The 15,923-nt window shown below is 39.5% G+C and overlaps 1 protein-coding gene across 1 annotated transcript in view; it reads left to right on the plus strand.

Moving 5' to 3' along the window:
• Positions 1-1,167: 1,167 nt before the first annotated feature.
• Positions 1,168-15,923, plus strand: part of LOC137297934 (uncharacterized) — a 237,060-nt gene continuing 222,304 nt past the window's right edge. The window contains exon 1 of the mRNA XM_067829924.1: positions 1,168-1,266. The gene's annotated coding sequence lies outside the window, so the exon portion shown is untranslated. The remainder of the gene's footprint in view (positions 1,267-15,923) is intronic.

Consider the following 15,923-nt stretch of genomic DNA (forward strand, 5'->3'; position numbering starts at 1 on the left):
AGCCTGTGACCTGCAGCACTTCAGGCTTTCCCCCCAGTGTAAAATGACACGGCGTTATGTAACTGCAAGGTAATTCAATGTTGGGTTAAACCAACATCATACACATTTATTAACGAGGTAGTTAGTGACGCAAGCACGTGCGCCCTGAACAATATTATAACACCGAAGAGCGCTAGACACTGAGTTTGCATTTAGACATGCTAGACACTGAGTTTGCATTTAGACATGCTAGACACTGAGTTTGCATTTAGACATGCTAGACACTGAGTTTGCATTTAGACATGCTAGACACTGAGTTTGCATTTAGACATGCTAGACACTGAGTTTGCATTTAGACATGCTAGACACTGAGTTTGCATTTAGAATCTCAGATCATGTCTCGGGATATTACTATATTGCGTAATAACTGACACCAACAAATTCACGTAACGTCAGTCACAGTCGCCAGCCTTAAGCAAACGGATTAATTATTTTTTCTCAAAACTCTAATTATTTTTTAGCTAGAAATTGCGGGTTTAAGAAACGAGCCAAGACCCAAACAACTGGGGCATTACATGACGATGACGTAGAACAACAATAGGGTCCCTTGTGTAGACTGGAGGAACGGTGAGGAATATGAGCTTTAGCTTGATATTACCCCCTACTTTCAACAGACGATAGTTATCCTTACCCCCTTACAAACCCACCCACCCACCCACCTCTACACACTCAATCTATCACCGCCCTTAATCCCCTACTCCCTCCATAAACTTTGCAGCATTCCTCGCATCATACGCAAGACCCCCATGCGAATTCCAGGTGACCAGTTCTCATGGTGGTTTCCGCACTGCAGAGGTATACACAAAAAATCTAACAGACGAAAGTGTCGTCTGCTATTCCGCTGTGACATGACTTGCCTTTTCTCCATTTAGGAGGAAGAAAGCTGTATCTTTTTCATCTGTTATTGACAGGCTTTTCCCACAAATGAGACACTGACGGAAAAAAGTTTTGTAAAACAAATAAAAGTTTATCCTGTCAGAGCTACAAAGTTCCCTGGCTTCGTGCAACTTGATACGACCACAAAACGTCGTCTGCTCAACTGCGCGCGAAGCTCTCGCGAACCACGAGCGCTTTAACTGGACTATCGAATATCGTCTGCTCCTCGCTTCCAAGCCTCACTCAGTCAGAGCGGTGCTCGTGTGAGGATCTTCGACTGAATTCACTGAGATTTAAGGATGGTCCAAGATCTTTAGAATTGAATCGTCCAAGCTCCGTGATACCGAGAAGGTAGGGCATCTTTCTCCAGCTCTCACACCATAAACTGCACTCATTTTTAAACCTTCGGTTTTTTTCTGCATTCAAATAAAACATAAGCCTATGTTAAGTTTAAGAGCTTGTCTCGACTTTTAATGTTCGTCTTCCATACGTATACAGAACATCGTCTAAGAAGCTCTCTACAACTCTGTCTTAAACTACATTTCACTATACAAATACTATGTTTATCTTCCTTTGCTAACGAACTACTCTTTCAAATAAAGCGACATTTTTTTCAGTAAAATGTTATAAATGTCGTTAACCTTGTTCGAGGACTTAGCGGAGATTTACGACACAACCATGGTGGGGTAGACATTGTGCAGTTAGGCACTTACTCTTGATAAAACTGACTCGTCAGGTTAGACAAGGTTCACAAATACATTAACGGTGTCCTGAAGCAACAGGGCATAACAAGAGTCAGCAAAATTGCAAAACTGCTGATCTAATGTTTGGGACAGAAAACAATGAGTTTTGTTACCACGCAAAGACGAAACTCTTTAATCACATGAGCTGTAACGTGTGTTCCTTGTATATCTGAAACGTTATTAATGAATGATACATGTGTATATTCTTTTTTTTTTCTTCAATGTCTCTGTTTCAGGTTTAAATATATCCCGTTCTTAGGCCAGGTTACAAATGTAATAAATATGAATGGGCTGCAATATACATGAACTCACTTGTGCAGCACAGCAATAAGTGGGCGTTGCATCCACCTAAGCTTGTCTCTCTGATCATTGTGGACGCGTGCACTAACCGTGATAGATGTAATGTCGGTTCCTAATAATCACCGACTCTTTGATGGATGTCCAAAATAATAAAATTTCTAAGACATAAGTGTTGAATTGGCATTCTTAGCTGGTAGAACGAACATATGACTTTAAACATAATTGTATGCCTCTTAATGACCTGTTTCAAAACCATTGTTGCATTGAATCTCCTTTGGTTATACGAAAGTATTCATAAAAAAATGGGTAACTTTGATACGGATCGTATTTATTGTTTTCACATAAGACAATGTATCATATACACATATCGCTTTAGTAACGACGTAGTCGGTGGATGGAGACAAGGAGATATTCTATGCCCAATTCCTTTCTTTCATTCAACAGACATTTGTTACACTTGCGCGTATCAGATTCAAAATAAAAGGTGGACATCGCCGTATCAAGAGTGATCTTGACACGCAGTAGGTGTAAAGAATTCATGGTATCTTTATTTGAATGTTTACCATTTAAGACAACCATGTTGACCTTGGTATGCATCACACATAGACACTGCTGGATAGGCTGGTCTGATTGCGCGGAATAGATGATAGTAATGAATAGATCGAACTGGAATTAGAGAAAGCAAGTCATAATGACGTTTGGGTCGGGGATGTTAAAGGCACGCTTGATGGGGGAACAGAAATAGGGAGTTGAGAAAAAGATTTCATGGGGGAAGTGGGAAATGATGACGTGTCGGTTTGGACAAATGGTACGTTAGGATAGAATGATGAGTACAAGCGCCTTGTGGGATTACTTAGATAATCGGAGAAGGATGATTTGGAGCTCTATGTAGGACGTGATATGTAGCACTGGAAAGAAGAGTTCGGGTCGGCCCGCGAAGAATATTATCAATAGCATGTCTTTAATAAAGGGGAGAGTGTAAATGGCGATGAGAAAACGGGAAGAGAGGATGCAAATCAGTTTTATTTGTCATCAGTGTATGTAGACTAATGTTAATTAGAATGCAGCATATTGAGAGAAGTGTTCAGAGATGAATCATATAGTGATACAGTAGATTAGGGAAGTGCTTGCAGCAGTATGGGCAGATACACAGTTTAGATAATTATATATTATATTTGTAGGAAAACTAGTGTTTAAACACTAGGCAGATGATGATAGCTCAGAGGACGAATTCTGAACATATTTTTTGTTACCTGCATATGTTAACACCTCTCCATTGTGTACAACAGTCTACCTCTGAAAGGGTTACTGTGATGAACCGTACAGAGTTTTTCTTATCGCGATAACCACATGTTCGTATATATGAGTTTATTTAGGACACAGGTGACATCAATGTAATACTTAAGTATTGTAAAGTAAAACCTTGAGTATGAGTAGCAATACTTGCATAGTGTTTTGTGATTCTGCACGTCAGCACGTTTACCTCTGAGTGTGTCACATCTCAATTCGAGCTAGATGTGTATATTTATTTATGCAAATTTATTGAAAAATAATTCAAAGGGTTGTTCTTTCGTCAATGAGAGTACATTGTAAGCCTTAGACGAAAAGATCGCTTGTGTAACGGTTAGAGGGGTGTTGCAAGGAAAACCTTTTCATTCAAACCAATTGAAACGTTTTATGACGGATGGGTGTATCTATATCTTGTGTATTTGAACAACGGTTTTAAAAATTGCAGTCAGTAAATATAGAAATGAGCTTGTACTGCATTAATACGATGTGAGGAAAACTTCAAAGACGATGGTCCATATAGCATTGGTTAATATTTAAAGTTGAAAGATTGGACATATATGATAAAAGGTTTGCAGGTATCATCATAGTGGCGGAACATGCAGGCCCACAATGCATTGTATACCGTGCACAAAGTGCAGAGATTGTTTACATGGATTAAGCAGTTTGGCCCAGTTTGAACAAGTTACGCATTCAGAGAATGCCTTTCAGTTTTGGACGTGGGATAGTTCTTGTGTACCCATGTTTAAATAGTGAAGGTTTTCAATGTCTTGACTCAGCGGACAGGTTCTTCGATGCACGTGGCACATGTAACTTGTGTATCCATTTGTCTTAAAGCGTTGAGAAAATGTTTTACCTAACAGACATTTGATAGGTGATCAGGTCAGAGGAAAAATATTTAGGTCCGTGAAACTGAACTTTGCTTACTATTTGCTTCTGCTTACTGTCTATCAACGCCAACGTTTACTTCAATGAGTTGGTTTTTTTCTGTTTCACTCAATATCACTGACCCTCGCTTGCTTGCAGACACGCTAACATTTCAAGAGCTAAAAACTGTCGTTTAAATTTTACCCCTGTGTCATCTGTATACGATACGAATTAAACAAATATTTACATAAATATATGAACCTGGCGTCTAACACGTATATCCCAACATCTACAATAGATCACACCACATTCTGCTCAGCGTTCACCGATGTTTAGTAAACATTACCACATATCTACAATTTTCTTTCACTTGCCATGTTTAGTTAGCAAAAACAGTAACGGCTGTGTATACAACCAGCATGAGAAACATCTTGCAGTAAGTGACCATTCCAGGTATGTTCGTGCGTGGTAAATGGAAGTTGAAGTACAGAAACCTCTCCTTTGCAAGCCCCAGACCTAAATGCCTTCACATATAAGGCAACAATTAAAGTTCTTAAAATACAATGTTGTTTTTGTGTGAGATTTACGCAGGCTTATATGGCCCTGTCAACACACAGAAGGGTCGACACCCTCGCTTAATCCCGCAACGTGTCTTCGTCGTCATTGACGCGATATCATCCTAATTAAAATGGGGATGGTATTTTTGCTTCACTATTTGAAGAGACAGGTCCATGTCTATTTTAATTCAGTCGTGTTGGGGCTACCTTAGCTATGTATCAAGGAGCATGGACCTTATCTCGTTTTTTATGTGGACGTATCTAGACATTGCACTGCCTATTTTTTCGGCTATTTGTGGCAGGCCATTGTATATCCACATGTTATAATTCAGTTTCATAGTACTGTTTATCTTCGTGAACCATAACTTCCTTGACCTTGACCTTGACCTTGGCTGTGAATACGTTTCATATCGAAAAGACTTGAAGTATGGCGGTGTTCATAAACCACTCTATTGCGATCGTGCAATGAACTAGTTTTACGAAATGGAACACTTTGTATCAGAACGAAAATCTCATTGCTATCAGAAGCACTGCTGAAGACGTTTTCACTTTAACGTTATCACGTTTTCCCACCTAGGAGCGTCCTAGTTAACATTTATGGCCCTGGCCATGCCTCATTTGGCAAACATTTTTAATTTGGGCAAGTTCAAACAAGGATACAATTTATAGCTTAACTTATTGATTATAAGCATCAAGTATTTATATTTACGTTGTTTTCGTAACATTTAATGCACAGTTTGTTCGGTTTTATTTTGTTTTTTCTGTTTGTTGTTTTTTGTTTTGTTTGTTTTTTGTTGTTTTGTTTTTGTTTGTTTTTTCTCAAATTGCATTTTAGGCTATATTAGGCTATATTAATTCTGTATGATGACTAACTTGAAATTCTGCTCTCACGATTCATGTTAGTAAACAGAGCACCTATCAACATTTAGAAAATGTTGTTATTTTGTCTGGATTAAAATACATGTCATTACATCTTGCAACCATATCGTTGCATGCATCAACCAAATGGATTAAGCTGCCGAGGACAGAGAACCTTATGTACTGGTTCACCTTATGATGTATATTCAGCTAGTATTAGGATGTATTAGCAATGATTAAAAAAATATTAATTTTGAACTTACGGGACGATGATCACTTTAGTACAAACTGCTATGCAGTCAGATTATAATCGCATAATCTTTTACACTGGCATACTTTAACATGTGAATGTCCTCAAAGAATATTTCATAATTACGTTTTTATTGCTAGTTATTTCCACTAAAGGTGTCGATCGCATGTAGTCCTCATCTGCCAAGTCAGCGGTTTTACTGGCGAGAAGCAGTTTCCCATTTAAATATGTTTTGTAAGGGGAGCGTTCGTTATCCCTGGAAGCAAGGGGTTAGTGAACTGAGGACATTAGGAACCATACCCAGCTTCGTCAGATTTAACGACCTGATTCTATGTTTTCTTGCCAGTCTGGCAGTTGTCAAATCAACAGATGGCAAATCACATTTTGATGTTTCCCTGTCATAGGTCCAGGTGTTTTTCATGCATATAAAAACCCACTCGACTCAGGGGTTTTTCACGCCGAAAAAGGGACAAGTATTTTTCGCCATATGCATCTCGTTTAGTCGAAGTGTAAATTCCATTTCTGTTTGTCAGAGGGTCTACATATGTATTCGATTTAAATTCTGCAGACTCAATATGCATTAAAATGAAAGGAATATGTCAGATATGGTTTTGTATCACTGAAATGAGTTAGTAAACTTTACCTGGAAGTATTAGGGTGCGTCGTGTGTGAGTGACAGAATATCAGCATAGTGAAGAGTGAGTGAGTTGTGAGTGAGTGAGTTTACGTTTACGTCATTTCAAGCAGTATTCCTGCAGTATAACATCGACGGACACCACCAATGGGCTACACACACTGTACCAGTGTTGTGCAGACATTGCTGTACAGAAAATGTTGTGTAGACACTGTTGTACATACGGCGTCGAGGTTATATTGTACACATAGCGTTCAGCGGACGCTTGTACATACAATGTTTTGCAAACACGGTTTATATATGGCGTTGAACAGTAACCGTTGTACATATAACGTTATGAAGATAGTGCCATGCAGACACTGTTGTTCAAATACTGTTGTACAGATGTTGCTGTACAGACACTGTTATACAGATACTGTTGCACAGACACTGCTGTACATACATTGGTGTACAGATACTGTAGTACAAATACTGTTACACAGATACGGTTGTACAGGCACTGTTGTACAGGCACTGTTGTGTAACTACAGATACGTGGCACCGGCTGCTCGTGTCGACCGATCGCTTCGTCGGTGAACTTGATGGGCTTCCAAATTTGCAAGTTTAGCACAAAAAGCGCTGTTACAGTTGGCTGACATTCCCAGTATGTCCCAGGAGTCACGACACGGGCTGACGAGCGCACCAGACACGACTGCAGCCCTCCATCCCTTGGCGGAGCCTGCAGCCAGCTAAGTCGTTTTCTCCAGCCCAATTCTCTGCGAGCTTGTGTATGTATCGTGACCACTAAATCATGCTTTTGTGAAAGTGAAACCCTATTCAAGACTACTTTTTGACCATTCCAATACGACGTTTCTGCGCATTCTTAGCTGTAAGATGAATGCGTCGGAATTCTTGAATAAGAGACCTGCTGACATCGATTTATGTCTTATGTATTCATTTATTTATTTTTATCTTTATTTTATTTTATTTTATTTTATTTTATTTTATTTTATTTTATTTTATATCTAATGGCAAATTTATTTTCTCCGACATTTACTTGAATCTAAAGCTCGCTCTCGTTATAGTGACAGAGGACCAGGGTCAGAATTGTTTCACTTTCAAGACAATATGGCACGACCTTGCTCGAGTGGCGACTTTAAACGTTTAAAATTTGAAAACATAAATATTGTCTATGAATAATTCTCTAATGAATACGCAACAAATACGTTTGGTTCGCGCTTTTTCGTGTATTGATTTATATTGATTTGACAAAATGCTTTATTTTGTATCAAACAACAAATACGTTTAAAAAAAACGATTCTTATTTTCAATTGTTCCGCTTTAAGATAACAATGCTTCACGGACCGGAAATACCTTGTACAGGTCTCGCGAGATTTGACCTCAGCACGTGATATCACACGTTACGTTGGCCCATTGGTTATCAAACAGTGTTACGAGAAACTCAGCCCTGACTCTCGGGTTAAACTGATATACATTATATACAACATAAAAATTCATGCTATTAATTACAACAGAAATCGTGTCTCACCCAAAATAATGGTTCGGAGGCTGCCAGCACCAACTGGAGAATTTTCATTAGATGAAATCACATCACCCGATGCTTCGCTGCAGGATTGGATGTGTTTTCACTGTTATCCATTACATTGCGTTTACAAGAGCTTTCCGGTTACATCCGGGTCTCATTGCATGCAGCTGTGAGCGCTTTCCTACGAAAACAACCGTCATTTTCACTTTCAGATACAAATATTTGCTTTATTTCATTTAACAGCGCGCGTCCTAATAGACTAAAAGCAATAATTCGAGCCGACTTCAACAAACATGGTGACAGAGTCTCAATGAGCTTTTCCTAAAATTATGCCCTTGGAAGAATGGAGATCGCAAACGAAGTTTCTTCGTCAGTCAACATATGCATTTAACATGATTTACGTTGGGTGGTTCGGGGTTTTGTTCCACTATAACATTCCAAACAGGGAACGTGCATCATCGAGATAAGCAAATGTCCTACTTATTTCGACAATCAAAAATACATTGATGTGGATCATTGTTTTCGGCGAAAGAATATCATATACCCTCTTGTTACAAACGGTGGTGTAGCCTAGTGTTAAAAGCGTTCTCTTGTCACGCCGAAGACCCAGGTTCGACTCCTTGTTGGGATGTTGCTGGAATATCGCCAACTCTCATTCACGTGCTACAATCATATGCGCGCATACACACGCATACACACGCATACACACGCACAAACGCACAAATGGTATAAGATTAATATTAAAATGGGTAAAATGACAACTACTACCAAACAGATACGTGTAAATGACTAGAGTATGATTGTGACTCATTAGTCAGTGTGGAGATTACGCTGATTCAACCAGTCGTGTATATCCAACACACTGTCTGGCTTACATACATCATCCAACCTAACGCAGATGTCATTTGGAACCATATTTTATGCATTTATTGTTGTGGTTTATGGGTGGTAAGTATATGGTTGCCCTTCATCTCTGGTATTCCCACCAAGCGAGATCTCCACTGAGGGAGTATCGGATACAGTGATATGCTTTCATCACGCATGTAGATATGCTATGTGTTGAGAGATCCTCAACCTGTTTCAAAAGTCCGGTCATTTTTATGGCCACATATGATGGAGATACTGTTTCACATCACCGGTGTTGATTTCTGGACTTCTTTCCCATATTGCTATGGTTTCTGTGAAATGTGGCAGACCCGGTCAGACTTTTTCCTCTTCGAAGTGACCGTTTGGCATGTGCATGTGTCTTATTGGCATGACGCGTATTTTTGTAACGGCTTGGCCCTTCTTTGAACTCGGGAATGATGCATGGTCGTCTGTTGACCTCCACAAACAGACTGACCTTGTCGCATCATCAGGGAAATAACGCCGGTAGTTTAGACATTGTCTGTGCACATAGCGTGCATCAGTTGATATATATGACCCCGTAGGTCGACAGGTGGTTCTTCAGATGGGTCAAATTTGCATATCCAGATATACACTTTAAGTTCTTTTGTTTGAGTGAGGCCAAACGTGTATGTCCACTATTAGACTAAAGCTTTGCTTCTCAAGATATATGTAATTTTGATAGCAACAAATAAACCGATTTAAATTGAAATCGAATCCCAGTGAGTAGGGAGATGAGGAAATCTAGACTTGCTTCACTTAGGGCTTTATTATTGCAGAGACGACTATTCAGTAGAGAAAATAATGTGATTCAGGGTGCCTAACTTGCATATCCTGGTAAACACTTTGACTACTATAAAACCCCGTATGTCGACAGGTGGTTCTTCAGATGGGTCAGACTTGCATATCCAGGTATGCACTTCGGGTTCTTTTGTTTAAGGAAGGCCATGCTTGCACATCAATGTACACGCTTTGGATTCTTGTTTAAAAGTAGGCAAACTTGTATTTCCACTATATGCTTTGGCGTCTTTTGTTTAAGAGATGCCTTACTTGCATATCCAGGTGTACGCTTCGAATAATTTTGCCTTAGATGGACCTAACTTGCATATCAAGGTTTGCGCTGTGGATTCTTATATTTAAGAGAGGCCAAACTTGCATATCCAGCTGTAAGCTTGCATATCCAGGTAAAAACTCTGAGTTCTTTTATTGAAGTGGGCAGAGGTATATATCCTGATATACGCTTTCGATGCTTTTGTCTTAGAACAAGGTGATATGTTTGTCTGCGGTTTCATGTCGGCGTCCCAGGTTCGATCATCTATAAGTGCAAGCTCTGCAAGTTTTCCTCTTCTACATATTCCTGAAATTATACAAGAAGTATCATAACTCATAAGTCAGATACATCTTCCAGGGTACAACGTTGAGTGTGTTTGTAACTTGGTGTTTGTTGTGTTTGTGCTGTGACGAACTTTATGTGCTACAGTGCTTACGAACTGAATAGCCTCCACATTACTCATAACTATTCAGTTTATATTTATCTTCAAAATGATCAGCACCTTTAAAGGTGTGAGAGAGTGTGTCTTCCAACACAGCACATTATACATTCATAACTTTATAAGAGGGTGAGATTCTATATACCCTCTATCTTGACACCAAATCAGCGATTTGATCTATTGTTGTGTTTTCGGTCTTGTTTCACAAATGACCTTATTATCACGGTCATCAGCTATTTTCGATCCGATTCGTTGAGTTAGACGACGGGAGGGGAACTCAGCGGGGTGGGACGAGGAGGCGGTTCTGCCGTTTCAGTGTGAGGATCTAGCCACGCTTTACTGACTTAATCTACAGATCAAGCTCCCGTTGTTCGTATCTGGTCCCAACAACATTAATGTTGAAGCTTTATCGCCTGTTAATGCCCCAGGCACTCGTCTACTGTCTGCTCAAATCAAAACCATAATAATTGTATGTAAATGCGTCCGTCATTATTTTCTCGCGGTTTCGTCATGTTGTTTAAGATTATCTAAAGGTAAGAATGTGTTGACGAAAACAACCCATCGTTTCTTCTCGGAATGAAACACAAAGGTAGTCACATGCCTGTTACAGAGAATCCAGAAAGTAACAAACACCAGTATCCATGTGCATTGAAAGGATACATGTGAGTTTGTTAGTCGTTGGTTATCACAGTCACCATGGCATGACAGTAATAGGAGTTTCAGAATTGTTCTGACGGAGTATCAACGTTAGTATCAGAGTACTGGAGTGTAAGTGGTTTCTGGGCTATGAGTATCGGCTATATCAGAGTATGAAAGTATCAGATTTATAAGAGTATGAAAGTATCAGAGTTATATGGGTATTTGAGTATCACGTTTCGGGGTATCAGAATATCTGAATATCAAGGTTTACAGAGTATCAGAGTATCAGGGTTTTCGGAGTATCAGAGTATCAGAATATTTTAGTTTTAGTATTTCTAGAGCATCGGAGTATTGGTATACGAGAGTTTTCAGAGGATAGAATTATCAGACGACATGTGTTACGGCATTTATCAGGCTTTTCGGGTTATTCTAACTACAGTGAACGAAGCCACCATTAAGGAAAATTGAAACATGTTTGCGTATCGAATACAATATGACATCACGTACAAAACAGGTACAGACATATAATGTGACGTTTTCAGATTTCGTTATTTTGCGAATTTTGTCAGGTGAGATAATGCTTTGTATGTGTACCGCTAGAAATACTTCACGTGTCTTGGAGATCCTGTAACACGATTCTTGGTTGACTTTGATGTCCGCAACTGGGTCATCCAGGTCAAAGGTTGTAGATGCCGTCTTCTTGTCGGTGGAGTGTTTGCCAACAGCATCATACAACATCGTCGCACATCAAACAAGGAGTTGGGATGTTAACACAGCTCCCTACAGGGTTGTAAGGTCGGCTGCGCTTGATACAGGGGTTGGTTAGTTATACATTTTGTCCATTACTTATGAACTCGCTGTTCCGGTTTCATGTGGCGGGTCGTATTACTTACATAATCACTTAGATTTTACACAATTTTATTTAGATTGAAAAGACAGTCTACGATTTGGGCAACTAAACAACAGATTGACATATTTCTTTTTAAAACATACGAAAACACATTACGTATGGTTGGAACTACTGACTTTGAAGTTTTCATTAAAGTACATTCCTTTTCATTTCAGTGAAGAGCGGAATGCCATTGATTGTGAAATTTTGTTAGTATGACCGACCGCAATGGTTGTCTATGTTAGGAAGCGGGTCAGTCATGTTTATCATATGTTCTTGGTTTTCGTTGTTTAAGAGTTTGTGAGTTTAGTTTTACGCCGCTTCTAGCAATATTCCAGCGATACCATGGCATCTCTAACTTCTTCATTAATAAACGTGTATGATGTTGGTTTTACCCAGCACTGAATTACCTCGTAGTTATATAAAGCCGTCTCATTTTACTCTGGGAGGAAATCCTTATGTGTTGCAGGTCACAGGCGTTGTACACTTGTTATTTCTTTCTCCCTTGAGTGAGTAAGCATTGTTTTACTCGACTGTTAGCAATAATCTTGCAATATCATCGGCTGTACCCATGTAGGGAATTCAACCCGGAGCATGCGTCGCGACGAGCGAACGCTTTAACCACTTGACTACCCCGCCTCTCGTCGTGTAAGGTATCAAAATTGCTATATAGTGCACGAGAAGTCAAATCCTTGCTTTCATATGTAGATATGTCTTCCAATGTGAGACTTGAAGAGACGCAGCAACGCGATCGTCTCATTGTCGATTCAGAGCAGGTTTCTTATTATGGCGATAGTACGTCGATAAATGGTCCATTCATGTCCTTACATCGTCACGTGACCCGAGATGAATGAAGCGCCACCTATGGGGCAGGATTTGAACCACTTTGTGAACTCGATCAATAACCTTGTTAATTTTAGGAACAAAGGGACACTTTCAGTAGTTCAAGTGATCTCGGGTTTCCACAGGCTTACAGCAACTTGTTAACCCGTCTCGAGACTTACACAGGTCAGAGGTCAAATGTACTGCTGGCTTGTTGAATTACACTGGTATCCGGATGCAGAGAATGAGAAACCTCAACCACCATTGCATGGAATTGCCAGAGGCTCAATTCACGAAGCTGCTTTAACTGAGCTGAACCTTAACTCCCATTCTGTAACACTGGCCTAACGTTACCTTAGTGACTTCAAAACAAAAATCTGGACTTTATTTTTTATATGTAATTTGTGTAGCGTTAGAAGTGTTTAAAATATACAATACATCATCGATTTCGTTCAAATGTGAAATATGTGTTAATCATAACATGTAAAACTATACGACTGAAAAAGTCTACATTTTTAGTTTTAATTTTTTTGTCCAATCAATGATTTGGACCCCTGTGAAAAAGAACTACTGTTAATAAAATGTCAGATTAACATATCTAGGCACAATGGACATCTTCCCATAAGTATTAGTTGCATGTATTTAATTTTGACAATGAATCTAGGTCCTGGCTTTACTGTGTCTTTTGCTCAGCGTCTGTGACATTTTATGCACTAATGTATAATGTTACAAAAGGTTTCTATCTCGGGGGTCTTTCTCCATCTGCGTCATTCCCGGGAATTCTTGAGCATGATTATTTGGAGAGGACTTTTTAATTCTTGTATCGAAACGCCTCCGTTCAACTTTCAACTTTAACGAAAATATGTCCGGGGCTCCAACTGTGCAATATTGGGGTTCAGCAATCCGTCTAACAGGAACCAAATGACAGAAATTGAAGGTAAAAGTGAAAAGAAATTCATCTTAAAAATCCATGTTTTTTAATCCGACAGATTTCTAATGGATTAGGATACTAAAATACACACCTGCAACAAATCATAAAGAAATGTAACTCTCAAAATTTAAGATATTATTTGACTGTACATAGAGTTCCCTGCCAGGGACGGAAGTAGTACTGTTGTAGAATGTACCAGCAAATGGTATATATACCGTTAAAATGAGGTGACCGAATCATGCAACTTTTATGAGTTGAACAAATATATTTCTAAGCCGTACAAATTTGACATAAACGATTCGGAGAGTATTGTTCGTTAACATAGTTGTGTGTTAGTAACTATACTCCCATGTTGTTTTGCATTCATTTTATCAACCACGGGTCTATCTTGGAACAATGGGAGGTGCGGTAGCCTAGTAGTTAAAGCGTTGGCTCGCCAGACTCGACTTCTATTCCCAACATGGTACTGTATGTGAAGCCCGCTTCTGGTGTCCTCCGCCGTTGATGTTGGAACATTGCTACAAGCGGCGTGACACCATACTGCCTCACTCACTCAATCACTATCTGGCAACAAAACCGCAATCTCTTGTTTTAATATTGTAGTGTACAAATTAGACCAACATCTAGTCTCTGAAATGAACGTATTTGACAGAAAAAGTTCATAGTAGAATATATAATATAATGAAAAGAAGCCCTGAGACGTCCTGAAGCTGTGGACAGACTATGTGCAAACCTCTGATGTCGACAATAACCTTACTGAGGCCGTTTGACATTGCGGTGAGATCTCAACAACAATTCTTTATTTCGCGAAATTAAGCACCAGATGATGTTATTTTCGTAATTACTCTGTCGATATGTTTGACAAAATCTAATATATGCATACTAATATACAACCCCATCGCAATATTTATTAGACTATTTTTCCACATTTGTCAACTCTTTCTTGGAATAATACGGTACGACTCAGCGACATAGCGTCTGGTCAGCGTCAGCGACATACGTTGTTATGTGTTACATTTAGCTGGTGTATCATGGTCACATCTCTGCATCTATTTCTAATGGATAACTGGAACCATCGGAATGTACAAAAGCGAACACGATGAAGTTAACATGTGTCCATTAACACATATATATATAACCCTGAATCAGCAACCTACACATCTACATGGATCTTCTCCGGTATGATAATAAGATTCAGAGTCGAGCGCAGCTATTTTATCTGTTTCTTCATCAAAGGGAGTACTTTGTGTTCACGATGGGCCACTGATCGGCCACATGACGTTGACAGGAACAGTATTAAAAATGTTTGTTGTGCTAGGGGTATTGGAGTATCAAATTCTTTATCACCATCGCAACAGACTTTGGCCCTCGGTCTCATCTGACAAAATGATTGGTTCGCTGAGAAACTGGGTTGTGATTAAGTCTCGAGTTCAATAAACTTTGATGTTTTCATAGCGGGAAGTAGAAACAAGCTTAACGATCTGAGATCATATGGTATAGAGAGTGGCCACTTATGGTTGTCTGAGAAGGGAAATGGAAACAAACAAAACTTTCGGTTCAAGACCTTTATATCTCTTGGTGCAAGGAAATGCTGATTCATTTGACACTTACATAAACAACATGAAAGGGCAGTTTCTGGTACAAATGTTTCGTGACCAATAAATACAATGAGATCGACGTTGTACCCAGTGAAGGTTACTATAAGTATGATACATCCTCATGTACGAAGGTACACGAAGCATAAGCGAATCCAAAGGGGTCACACACACACACACACGCACACGCACGCACGCACACACACGCACACACACACACATCTTAAGGTTTAATAAACTACCATTGAGACTCTCGAAAAAATTAGATGTACACCCGTGAGCCCTCTTTTTCCAACAGTATGCACACCTTTTTCTCGAAAGGCTGTATCCGCCCCTCTGGAAGTGCATATGGTACAAGTGTTATGTATGTATACCACGAAGTTGTCATTCGGGTTCACTCGAATTGTTCCGTTGTGTAATGTTGGAAGTATTGGTATTGCTTGCCTTTACAGTAAGCCGCCTGCAGAGTGAATAGTGTATATCAAAGGATCTAGTTCGTACTTTTAGATGACGTGTGACCGACTGAGGAAGTACTAAGGATCACAACTGGATCCAGACCGTTATGTGTGAATGAATGGCTACGTGGACTAGAGAAACTAACTAATCCAGCTGAAATATGGATTAAACCAATTGCGAGAAAACCCATAGACTGTACATGGATAGATTGCCTCTAGACTTTGTGAGCTACTAGACTGCCTTTACTATATGATTAACCGAGAAGGCTCGTAGCCCTGCT

The sequence above is a fragment of the Haliotis asinina genome, chromosome 10 (assembly GCF_037392515.1).
Source record: "Haliotis asinina isolate JCU_RB_2024 chromosome 10, JCU_Hal_asi_v2, whole genome shotgun sequence".
Lineage (NCBI taxonomy): Eukaryota > Metazoa > Mollusca > Gastropoda > Lepetellida > Haliotidae > Haliotis > Haliotis asinina.